Raw genomic sequence first — 12,553 nt, forward strand, 5'->3', positions numbered from 1 at the left:
GAGTATAATAGCATGACTTTGGCTCATGGCAACCTCCGCCTCCTGTGTTCAAGTGATTCTCCTGCCTCAGCCTCCCAAGTAGCTATTACAGGTACACGCCACCACGACTGGCTAATTTTTGTATTTGTAGTAGAGACGGGGTTTTGCCCTGTTGCCCAGGCTGGTCTCAAACTCCTGACCTCAAGTGATCCGCCTGCCTTGGCCTCCCAAAGTGTTGGGATTACAGGCGTGAGCAACCGCGCCCTGCCTCCTTATCCATATCTTTGATTTGTGTATTTGGATCATTTGCATTAAGGTAACTGCTAGCACTTACGTCTCTCATTTCATTATTTTCTCTTGTTTCTTCTTATTCCTGTTCTTCTTTTTCTCTTTTCTTGCCTTCTCTGGGGTTACTTGAACATTTTTGGGGATGCAACTTGATTTATTTGTAGTTTTTTTAGTGTATCTCTTTGGCTTGTAGTGGTTGCTCTGGTGTTAAAATATACATTGTGACTTATCAGAGTCTATTCTTAGGTTTTACCATTTTGAGTGAAGTGCGGAAACCCTTCGCCTTTCAATCATCACTATCTTGAGTATCAGATGATGTTATAATTTTTGTTTCTTTTTTTAATTGCAATTTTTTAAATTGGAAAACAAATATACAACTTGGAATGGTTTCGGGGCAAGTTGTACCATAAGCAAATTTTCTTCAAGTGGCTAAACAAAGTTTAAAAAGTAAGTAACAATTAAAAAGAAAAATCTTTGGCTGGGCGCGGTGACTCACACCTGTAATCCCAGCACTTTGGGAGGTGGATGAGGGTGGATCACATGAGGTCGAGAGTTGGAGACCAGCCTGACCAACATGGAGAAACCCCATATCTACTAAAAATACAAAATTAGCCAGGTGTTGTTGCACATGCATGTAATTCCAACTACTCGGGAGGCTGAGGCAGGAGAATTGCTTCAACCCGGGAGGCAGAGGTCTGGGCAACAAAAGCGAAACTCCGTCTCAAAAAAAAAAAATAATTATTTTCTGGTATAGTACCAGCAGTACAAAAAAAAAGTAGTGTGCAAGTACTGGGATAGTACGCCCATTTTGCAGTAGTGCAACTTGTAAGTACATATTGTTGAATATCTATATAGTCCACGCATGGTTACAACTACACACTTCAACAACATGCTGACAGTTCCTAGAGAAAACTAGCTTTAAAGAAAGCATAACCCAGATGTTTCTTCATTTGACCAACTCCATCGAAGTTTAGATGTGCAGAAGGGCTTAGATATATCCAGAATAAGCCACATGTAACATGTTACTTTATCAGTTTTCCAAAATAAGGTTTCAGGACAGTGAGAGTAAGATAAGGGAAGGAAACATGGAGGAATAGAGTCCTAATTACTATTCATGGGTATTTTTTAGACAGTAGGGAGAAACCTTTTACAGACAAAGTTACAAAGAGAAGGCGAATAAACAATTTTGTACAAGAAATTTAACACACTCTGTACAAGGTCTTCACTTTGCTGCCATCATTTGTACAAACTCTTCATAGTTTACTTGACTGTCACCATCAATATCTGCTTCCCTGATCATTGCATCAACCTTGTCATCTGTTAAATTCTCTCCAAGGTTTGTCATCCCATGGTGAAGTTCTGCTGCACTAGTATAGCCATTACCATCCTTATCAAGCACACAGAATGCTTCTCTAATTTCTTCTTCACTGTCTGTGTCTTTCACTTTTCTTGCCATCATTGTCAGAAATTCAGGGAAGCAGAAATTTAGGGAAGTCAATTGTGCCATTACCATCAGCATCTACTTCATTAATCATGTCCTGTAATTTTGCTTCTGTGGGATTCTGCCCAAGAGGCCTCATTACAATTCCTAATTCCTTGTTGTTATAGTTCCATCACCATATTTGTGAAATAGTGAAAAAGCTGCTTCGAATTCTGCAATCTGCTCTTCAGTCAGTCAGCCATGCTGCAAGTACTACCGGTTTCTGAGATGTGACCACACAACCACCCAGCTTGCTTGCTTGCTCCACTCAGACTAATTCCTATAGGTTTTTTTTTAGTTTTTTTGAGATGGAGTTTTGCTTTCATTGCCCAGGCTGGAGTACAGCGGTGCAATCTCAGCTCACTGCAACCTCTGCCTCCCAGGTTCAAGCAATTCTGCCTCAGTCTCCCAAGTAGCTGGGATTACAGGCATGCACCATCATATCAGGCTAATCGTATATTTTTTTTACTAGAGATGGGGCTTCACCAGGTTGGTCAGGTTGGTCTCAAACTCCTGACCTCAGGTAGTCCATCTGCCTCAGCCTCGTGAGCCACCATGCTCAGCCTATAATTTTTGTTTCAGTCATCAAATATGATTTATAAAATTCATGGTTTATGAAACATACTATTGTATGATTTATAAAACATGCTTTTGGATATGTCTGTACTTCCGCTCATTCTGCTATTCCTTTTTCCTTGCTAATCCTCTGATATATTTTATCATTTGTTTTCTATTTAAAGAACTTTCTGTAGCCAATCTTTAAGGATAAGTCTGCAAGCAACAAATTCTTTCATTTTTCATTCATCTGGGAATGTTTTTACTTCCCCTTCATTCCTAGAGAATAATTTTGCTAGGTGTGAACTTTGCAGTGGAAAGTTCTTTTATTTTAGCAATTAAAAAATGCTGTACCAGCTGGGTGAGGTGGCTCACTTCTGTAATCCCAGTGACTCCGCAGCCCAAGGTGGGAAAATCACTTGAGGCCAGGAATTTAAGGCCAGCCTGTGCAACATAGCAAGATCTTGTCTGGGGTCAGGGGAGAAGGAAACTTAGCCCAGGCATGGTGGTGCTCACCTGTAGTCCCAGCTACTCAGGAAGCTGAGGTGGGAAGATCACTTGAGCCAAGAAGTTGGAAGCTGCAGTGAGGCATGATTGGGCCACTTCACTCCAGTCTAAGTGACAGTGAGACCCACTCTATTAAAAAAAAGATGCTGTGCCACTTCCTTCTGTTCTCTATGGTTTCAGATGAGAAATTGACTGTCATTCAAATAGGTGTTATCTTAAAAATAATCTGTCATTTTTCTCTGGCTGCTTTTAAGGTTTTTTTCTTTAAGAAGTTTAACTGATTAAATTTGCACTTAGTTTTTAAGAAGTTAATTTTGATACGTCTTGGAATGGATTTCTTTAGGTTTAACCTGTTGGGATTTGCTCAGACTCTTGAATCTGCAGTTTTGTGTTTTTCAACAAATTTGGGAAGTTTCAGCAATGATTTTTCAAGTACTCTTTTAGTTTCACTCTCTGCCATGACAACTCTCATGGAACTTAGGTGATGTAAACGTTGGCTATTTTGTTATTATCCTGCAAGTCCCTGAGCCTCTGTTCATTTTTTCCTCAGTCTGTTTTTCTCTCTGTTGTTCAATTTGAGTGAATTCCACTGATCTGTCCTGAAGGACTCTGATGCTATCTTCTGTTTTGTCCATTCTACTATTGCTATTTTATTTCTGTTTTTTAGTTCTGTTTTGGTTTTAGAGTTGAGGTCTCACTATGTTTTCCAGGCTGGAGTGCAGTGTCTAGTCACAGGCATGGTTATAGTGCACTATAGCTTCAAACTCCTGGGTTAAAATGATCCTCCTGCATCAGCCTCCTAAGTAGCTAGGACTACAGGTGCATGCCACCAGACCCAGCTCTATTTTTCAGCTTTATAGTTTCCACTTAGTTCTTTTTTATTACTTCAATTTATTTTCTGGGATTTTTCACTTTTTTCCCCATCATTTCCAGAAAATTTTTAATAGGCTATTGAAGCATTTTTATGAAAGCTGTTTTGAAGTGCTTGTCAAATAATTCCAATACTACCTGATTCATCTGTATTGGTATCAGTTGATTGTCTTTTCTCATTCAAGTTGTTACTTTCTTGGTGCTTGGTATGACTGATACTTTTTATTATATGTTGGACATTTTTTGTAATATTAAGAGACACTAATATTTTTGATCATCTAGTTTATGCTAAACATTGTATTATGTGCTGTCTTACATTATTTTAATGAAACTAAGATCTCTGAAAATATATTTGCTGAAATTTGCACAATTACTGCATTTCTACACAAATAGTAATTTTGGTTTATACTTTTCTACCAACAGTGTGTTTTAGGATTTCCATTTAATATAGAGCTAAGCATATTAGTTAGTCATTCAATAATTACATGTTCCAGTTATGGGAGACACAGGACAGAATCCATTACTGAATTGTTCAAGTTTGTGCAATGCCTCACATACCTGTTTTCCTTGAGTTCTTTTTCTAAATAAAATATCCTCATCTGAAACTTAAGAGCCTTTGAGAAATACTGAACAAAATGAAATCTGCAAAGTAATATATATTATAGTAGAGATTATGTTCAATATTTCATTGCATTTATAACAAAAATAACATAGTGATCATGCTCAAATTTATGAAATTCACCATAACACATCATAAATATCTCTTCCTGTGCTCTCTGTACATTGTCATTTCATAAAGATGAACAGTACTTGGACGTACACATCCGTGATACATAATGATATGCTGACAGTTTAAAGATATAGTAGTACATGGAGGCCAGAGGCACATGCAGATCCCCACCAAATACACACACAAAACTAAACGTTGGAATATATATGACAACCTTTAAATAATTAATTTAAAAAGAAAACAAATACAAGTCAGAGCAGATATGTAATCTTTTTTTTTTTCTTCTAGAGACAGAGTCTTGCTCTGTTGCCCAAACTGGAGGACAGTAGTACAGTCATAGCTCACTGTAACGTCTACCTCCTGGGATCAAGAGATCCTTCCACCTGAACCTCCAGAGTAATTGGGGCTATAGGCATGCCCCAACACGTCCAGCTAATTTTAAGTTTTGTTGTAGACATGGGGTCTGCTGTGTTGCCCAGGATGGTCTTGTACTCCTGGCCTCATGTAATCATCCTGCCTTGGCATCCTAAAATGCTGGGATTGCAAGCAAGAGCCACTTTGCCTACCTGGGATATGTAATCTTGAAAAGGCAAAATGGGCTCTACTTTATAAATTTACATAAATCTAATTGAAGAAATGATGTAACCACAGAAATAATGCAAAGAAAAAAAAAGGTAAAAGAAAGTGTGTAGCAACCAGAGGAGAGCAGGAAGAGTTCCAGCACTGAAGCCTAGGAAAGATTTGGCCATGCAATTATGGACATTTAGATATGGCTCTGTTCAGAAAAACAGTCCATTTGGGTCTCCCCCTATAGTGAAGTCAAATGAACTTGCCTCTCACACCACCTTGACAATGGTCATTAAGATGATCGAACTTGCTCTGTGAACTCTGAGTCCATGTCCACCTAGCAAGCTTCTGGCAGTAATTCATCTCTCTCATGAAAATTAGACCACAAAACATGTGCTAATCAGGGATCACCAGTATCTAGCTAATTGATATAAAGGTTATATTTTATAATTGTAAGTTAATATATCAGTATCATATTTTTTGTATATTTGATTCTTTTGAGATGGAGTCTTGTTCTGTTGCCAGACTAGAATGAATTGGCGCAATCTTGGCTCACTGCAACCTCTGCCTCCAGGGTTCAAGCAATTCTCCTGCCTCAGCCTCCTGAGTAGCTGGGACTACAGGTGCATGCCACCACACCCAGCCAATTTTTGTATTTTTAGTAGAGACAGGGTTTTGCCATGTTGGCCAGGATGGTCTCAATCTCTTAACCTTGTGATCCACCCACCTTGGTCTTCCAAAGTTCTGGGATTACAGGCATGAACCACTGCTTCTGGCCAACACTTGTTATAGGGCAAGTCTACTAGCGACAGACTCCTTCCATTTTTGTCTGGGAATGTCTTAATTTCTCCCTACTTTTGAAGGAAAGTTTTTGAGAAATAAAATTTGTGGGTGACAGGATTTTTTTCTTTCAGTACTTAACTTACTCTACTGCCTTCTGGCCTATATGGTTTTTAATGACAAATTGGCTGTTAATTGCATTGAAAAATCCCTTTTATGTGATGAGTTGCTTCTCTCTTGCTACCATGACTGGCCTTGTATATTTGAGTGTTACTGATTCGGTTAATCTGATTCAGTACCCAAATGTCATCAAGGTATAGCAATAACTGAATATCCAGACTTTTAAAGTAGAGAACTAAACCTGGACCGTGGTAACTCTACCAAGAAATTGTTACCAGACCTGTGTGGTTGGACACCTGATTGTCTCCTGGCAAATCTTCCATTTCATTGGGCCATAATCAATATATTTTTTTTCATTTTGAATTTTTAACAATAGGCAGATACCTAGATTTAACTGTCTCAAAGGTTTGATATATGACTTAGTGTTGCACAGCATTCAGTATTTATTAAAAGAAAAGTCCTAAGACAGGTTCACAATAAGCAAAAATACATAAATACATATATACATAAATAAATAGCATGGAGACTTTTAGAAGATTAAAATGAAGTTCTTACAAAGGCATAAATTAAAATACAGCAGGAGTTTGACACTAAAATCTGCCATCTTATTTTTGGAAACAGGGTCTCACTTATTGCCCAGGCTGGACTTGAACTTCTGGGCTTACGTGATCCTCCCACCTCAGCCTCTGAAGTAGCAGGAATTACAGGTATACACCACCATGCCCATCTGAAAATCTGCAATATGGACACTACACTCTATAATGCCCTTCCTTATTGTTCTCTTGACAGCATCCTCATTGTATATTTGTGAAGATGGCTGAATGTACTGAAGTATATACTGCTTTTATAATGTCAAAGCCAATTGCACATAACCTTTTTTTAGATTAGGTTATGGGACTGTTAACTGGTGGGTATCACAACCCTGATTTTGAGAAACAAACTCAGAGCTGCATAGGGGAAGGTGTAGTGAAACACTTATTATAGGGTATATCTTGGAGCTGGCATGTTCCAAGATAGGACATGGAACATGACTCTTAGGCATATTCCAAGATATGACATGGAACACACTTGTGACCAAAACCTACAGAAGAGAAAATGCAGTGTAATCTACAAGTAACACTTAGAATAACTAATCCAGTTGGATAAAATTCTTCTCAGTTTCTGTAATGTGAGGGGATGGGACGTGGGAAAAGTTGGGAAAGTACCTTATACTGCACCTTTTCTGTAGAAATCTCAATTGTTGTACTATTATCATTTGCTAATTTGACATGAAATTTAAGCAACCGGCAATGAGGAAAAATAGAGGAAATACTTAGACTGTAACAGAGCTCTTTGGAGTTCTTTGTTTTGCAACAATCACCTTTCAAAACTTCCCTAAAAACTTGGACAGAAAAACCCAGTCAAATTTACAAGTGCTTATGGAAGGTTTAGAGAATTTAAAAGAAAAAAAAGAGTTGAGAGTGAATATATGTGTCCTACTGCTTTGGTTTTGTTCCCTAGCATTTATTGGTTCAAATAGATTTGTTGCTTTACTATTTCTTTGCCATCTTCATAAAAGATAAGGAGAAAACCTCTTGATGTCCCTCTAAAGTGTAAGAAACGTGATTTATAACAGTATTATTTCATAATTGAAAATACTGTTTGGTTGTCTGAAAAAATGAACACATCAGAATTAACTTGTAGTTTTGGAGGCCAGTGGGTTGCTAGAACAACCAGAAAAACAATAGTGTAATAACAGTTCTCCCAGAAAGCTGGATAACTCACTAAATGATGAGAGCCATAGATGCAAGTATTTGTCATATGAATTCAAATAAGAACCAAATACATTCATTTATTTCTTTCATGAGCACTGACTCCATGCCTGGGACTATGCTAGGTGAAACAGATGTGGTCCCTTATGTGATGGAGTGAACAATCTAATGGAGAAGACCGATAATAAAGAGTTGAAAAAAAAAAAAAGATAAACTGAATAATTTCAGCATGTGAGAAAGGCCCTTTGGGGGAGAAAGCAATGATCTCTGATACTGGACAAGCAGAGAAGGGTTGCTCCAGTATGGGATATGGTCATATCATAAATCTTTCCTTTAATTCTATATGAGTTCTAGTAATGTGAAGAAAAAAAAGAATGGAGTCTTACAGTCTTTATTAGTAAAAATAATTTAAGGGAAGAAACTTCTAACTGAAGCATGATCATTTTTCACCAGAAGAGTTTAACATGTAAATTCCCAGAATTCTTGAATTAGGAGGGAAATAAGAGTTGTTTGTGTGTTTTAAAAATAGTTTTGGTCTGTGCATGGTGGGTTCATATCTGTAATCCCAGCACTTTGGGAGGCCAAGACAGATGGATCACCTGAGGTCAGGAGTTTGAGACCAGCCTTCCCAACATGGCAAAACCCCATCTCTACCAAAAATACACAAATTAGTCGAGTGTGGTGGCGCATGCTTGTAGTCCCAGCTACTTGGGAGGCTGAGGCAGGATAATTTCTTGAACCTGGGAAGCAGAGTTGCAGTGAGCTGAGATTGCGCTACTGCACTCCAGCCTGGGTGACAGAGCAAGACCCTGTCTCAAAAAAAAAAAAAAGTATTGTTTTATTTCAACTTTATTTGTAATAGTAAAAAACTGGAAACAAGCAAATAAAACCAAATGTCCTTCAGTGGATGAATGATTAAACAAATTATGTTATATACATACTATGGAATACTCTGGCAATAAAAAGGAAATGAACTTAAAAAAAAACAGCTTTGTTGAGATATAATTCACATACAAGTTCATCTTTTTAAAGTTTACAGTTCAGTTGTTTTTTGAACGCTGACAGTACAAACCCTAGATAGTTGTGCAAAAATCACCAGTAATTCCAAAACACTGTCATCACCCCCAAAAGAAACTCCATATCTATTAGCAGTTACTCCCCATTTCCACCTTATTGTCCATATGTTTGCTCCCCAGACCTCAGCAATCCCTAATCTATTCTCTGTCTCTATGGATTTGCTGATTCTGGATCTTTCATATAAATGGAATCATACAATCTGTTTCCTTCTGTTTCTGGCTTCTTTCACTTAACATAATATGCCCAAGAATCATCTATGTTATAGCGTGCATCAGAACTCTATTTTTTTAATGGACAAATAAGATTCCATTGATTTTGACCTTTGGCTCATTCTATTTGTCAGTTGATGAGCATTCAGTTTTTTTCTCCCTTTTGTCGGTTATGAATAATGCTTCTGTGAACATTGGTATACCAGGTTTTTCTGCACATATGTTTCCAGTTCTCCTGGTTATATACCTAGAGTGGAATTGCTGGGTCATATGGTATCTCTGTTAACTTTCTGAGGAACACAAAACTGTTTTCTTGTCAGGTGCGGCGGCTTATGCCTGTCATTCCAGCACTTTGGGAGACCAAGGCAGGTGGATCACCTGAGGTCGGGAGTTCGAGACCAGCCTGATCAACATGGAGAAACCCCACCTCTACTAAAAATACAAAATTACTCCGTTGTGGTGGTGCATGCCTGTAATCCCAGCTACTCTGGAGGCTGAGGCAGGAGAATTGCTTGAACCCTGGAGGCAGAGATTGTGGTGAGCGGAGATTATGCCATTGCACTCCAGCCTGGGCAACAAGAGCGAAAGTCTGTCTAAAGAAAAGAAAAAAAAAAAACTGTATTCCAGAGCAGCTGTACCATTTTACACCCCTACCAGCAGGTATGAGAATTTCAGTTTTTCCATATCATTGGCATCCTTGCTTTCGTCTTTTTTGAATTTTCATGTCAAAGGGGTAATGTTCCAATGAGGTGATAACAAGGCTTGAGGCAGGCTCTAATGTGTGAAATCCCAGCCATCATGCTTATGAACTACAAAAGGATCTGCTTTTGTTTTTTATTGTAGCATCCAAGAAGGTATAGAGTGGTCATCTCATTGTGGTTTCATTTGCATTTCCCTAATGTGTTGAGTATCTTTTGATGCGCTTGTTGGTCATTTGTCTATCTTGTTTGAACGAATGTCTGTTCAAATCTTTTCTCAATTTTTCAGTTGGATTGTCTTTTTATTGTTGAATTGTATCAGTTCTTTACATATTCTAGACATGTCGCTTATCAGCTATATGATTTACAAATATTTTCTCCCAGTGTGTGAGTTGCTTTTTTACTTTTTTTTTCACTCACATTATGTAGGTTGTTGTTATCATTTGAAGCACAAAAGTTTAGTTTTGGTTAAGTCTAATTTATCTATTTTTTTCTTTTGTTGTACTAGTGATTGTTGTTTAAAAAATAAATGCCCTGTACATCAAGCTGTTTACATAGAGTGTACTCTGAAATAGGTCAGATAAAAAAAAGTCCTGATTATGGGAATTTTCAGTGAACTGTTAGGTCAACTAGTGATAATTCTCTGGGATTGGGCCTTTTTGGGCTTCAAATCTGTTCTTTTCTCTTCAGTGGCTACTAAGCTCTGGTTTCCATAGCTACTATAGATGTGAAGCTGTTGAATTTCAAGGCTTCCATGGAGCTGGGGAGAGGTGTATAGGATTAGAGCAAGTTAAAACACCACAGCCTTTCTGTTCTTACTGAGATTCACCTGTTTTTCTTAGATAACCATTCCTTGGAATGTGGCAAGCCTTTAATTAATTTCCACAATTCTAATAAGTTTATGTCAACAGTTTTTGCTAATGTCATCATTGCTTGTATGGAGGAGTAGCAGATTTTTGGTGGGACATTACTGTACCATTCGGAATGTCTACTGATATACTGATAACTTGGGTAAATCTCAAAAGAATTATGCTGAGTGAAAACATGATCTCAAAAGGTTACATACAGTATGGTTCCATTAATATGACTTGTTTTCTTTGAGACAGGGTCTTGCTCTGTCACCCAGGGTGGAGTGCAGCAGTGCAATCATAGCTCACTGTAACCTCAAACTCCTGGGCTCAAGAGATCCTCCTGCCTCAACCTCCCAAGTAGCCAGACCTACAGACACATGCCACCACATCTGGCTTTTTTTTTTTTTTTTTTTTTTGAGATGGAGTCTCACTCTGTCACTAGGCTGGAGTGCAGTGGTGCAATCTCAGCTCACTGCAGTCTCCGCCTCCTGGGTTCAAGTGATTCTCCTGCCTCAGCCTCCCGAGTAGTTGGGACTACAGGCACATACCACCACGCCCAGCTAATTTTTGTATTTTTAGTGGAGATGAGGTTTCACCATGTTGGCCAGGATGGCCTTGAACTCTTGACCTCATGATCTGCCCGCCCTGGCCTTCCAAAGTGCTGGGATTACAGGAATGAGCCACTGCACCTGGCCATACCTGGCTAATTTTAAAAATTTTTTGTAGAGGTGGGATCTTACTATGTTGTACAGGCTGATTTGGAACTCCTGACCATATGTGATCCTCCCGCCTCAACCTTCCAAAGCACTGGGATTACAGGCATGAGTCACCATGCCCAGTCTATATAACAAATTTGAAGTGACAAAAATAGAGATGAATTACAGATTAGGGGTTGACCAGGGAGATGAGGAGAGAAAAGCCCTTGGCAATAAAAGCATGGCACTGACTGGGTGTGGTGGCTCATGCCTGTAATTCCAGCACTTTGGGAAACTGAGGTGGGCAGATCACCTGAGGTCAGGAATTTGAGATCAGCCTGACCAACATGGAGAAACCTTGTCTCTATTAAAAGTACACAATTAGCCAGGTGTGGTGGCACATGCCTGTAATCCCAGCTATCCGTGAGGCTGAGACAGGAAAATTGCTTGAATCCTGGAGGCGGAGGTTGCGGTGAGCCGAGATTGTACCATTGCACTCCGGCCTGGGCAACAAGAGCGAAACTCTGTCTAAGAAAAAAGAAGCATGGCACAAGGAATATTTGTGATAGAACTATTTCTATATCTTGACTGTGTTGATGGTCTCATGAATCTACACGTTAATAAACTTCATAGAATTAAATATGCACACAGCAAATGCAGGTATGTATAAGTGGTAAAATGTGAATTTTAATGATTTGTATCAATGTCATTTTCTTGGTTGTGATATTTTACTATAGTTGTGCAAGATGTTACTACTGGGAAAAACAAGTGAAGGATATATGGGATCTTTCTGTATTATTTTTTGCAACTACATGTGAACTTAATCTCAATTTTTTTAAAAAAACAGAAAAAGGAATATCATAATGGAGATTATATAAGGAAAATTATATTACATAGTTGAGAGAAACAATTATTCAAAATATTCTCTGGCAGCTGTTTTGGGGTTTTTACAAATGCCCAAAATGATACTGTAAATATATCTTGAATATATTAATACTAGGATACTCTGATTTAGATAAAGACAGCACAAGAACTGGGAAAGCAACTAAGTTCTGAATAGATTATTATGGCTAATGAGCTGGGCTTCAATAGAGGGACAGATAAGTAGATTACTTCGTGTACCACTGCAAAAATGATTCAGGCACAGAAAACACTGTGTAGCCTAACTTTTGTGAGGTGCCCCTTCCTAAAACATGAAATTTCATATATGTGATTCATTTAGAATTGCAGAACCATGGGTGTTTCAACAAGTATAGGCATGAATGACTTTGCAATAAGCTAAACAAGACAAAGCTCCACCAAGATGCTTGGAACATGGTAGAACTGAGTTAAAACTGAATATGGTGTATTTCTCATCCCTCATATAACTAAAAATAAAAAATCATATAGATATGTA

General features: G+C 38.3%; 2 pseudogenes; both read right to left on the bottom strand.

The window, feature by feature from the left end:
* Positions 1-1,193: 1,193 nt before the first annotated feature.
* On the bottom strand, positions 1,194-1,887 carry LOC108286165 (annotated as a pseudogene).
* Positions 1,888-9,636: 7,749 nt separating this feature from the next.
* LOC119467644 lies at positions 9,637-9,734 on the bottom strand (annotated as a pseudogene).
* Positions 9,735-12,553: the final 2,819 nt, after the last annotated feature.

This window comes from Cebus imitator, unplaced genomic scaffold (assembly GCF_001604975.1).
Source record: "Cebus imitator isolate Cc_AM_T3 unplaced genomic scaffold, Cebus_imitator-1.0 Scaffold314, whole genome shotgun sequence".
Classification (NCBI taxonomy): domain Eukaryota; kingdom Metazoa; phylum Chordata; class Mammalia; order Primates; family Cebidae; genus Cebus; species Cebus imitator.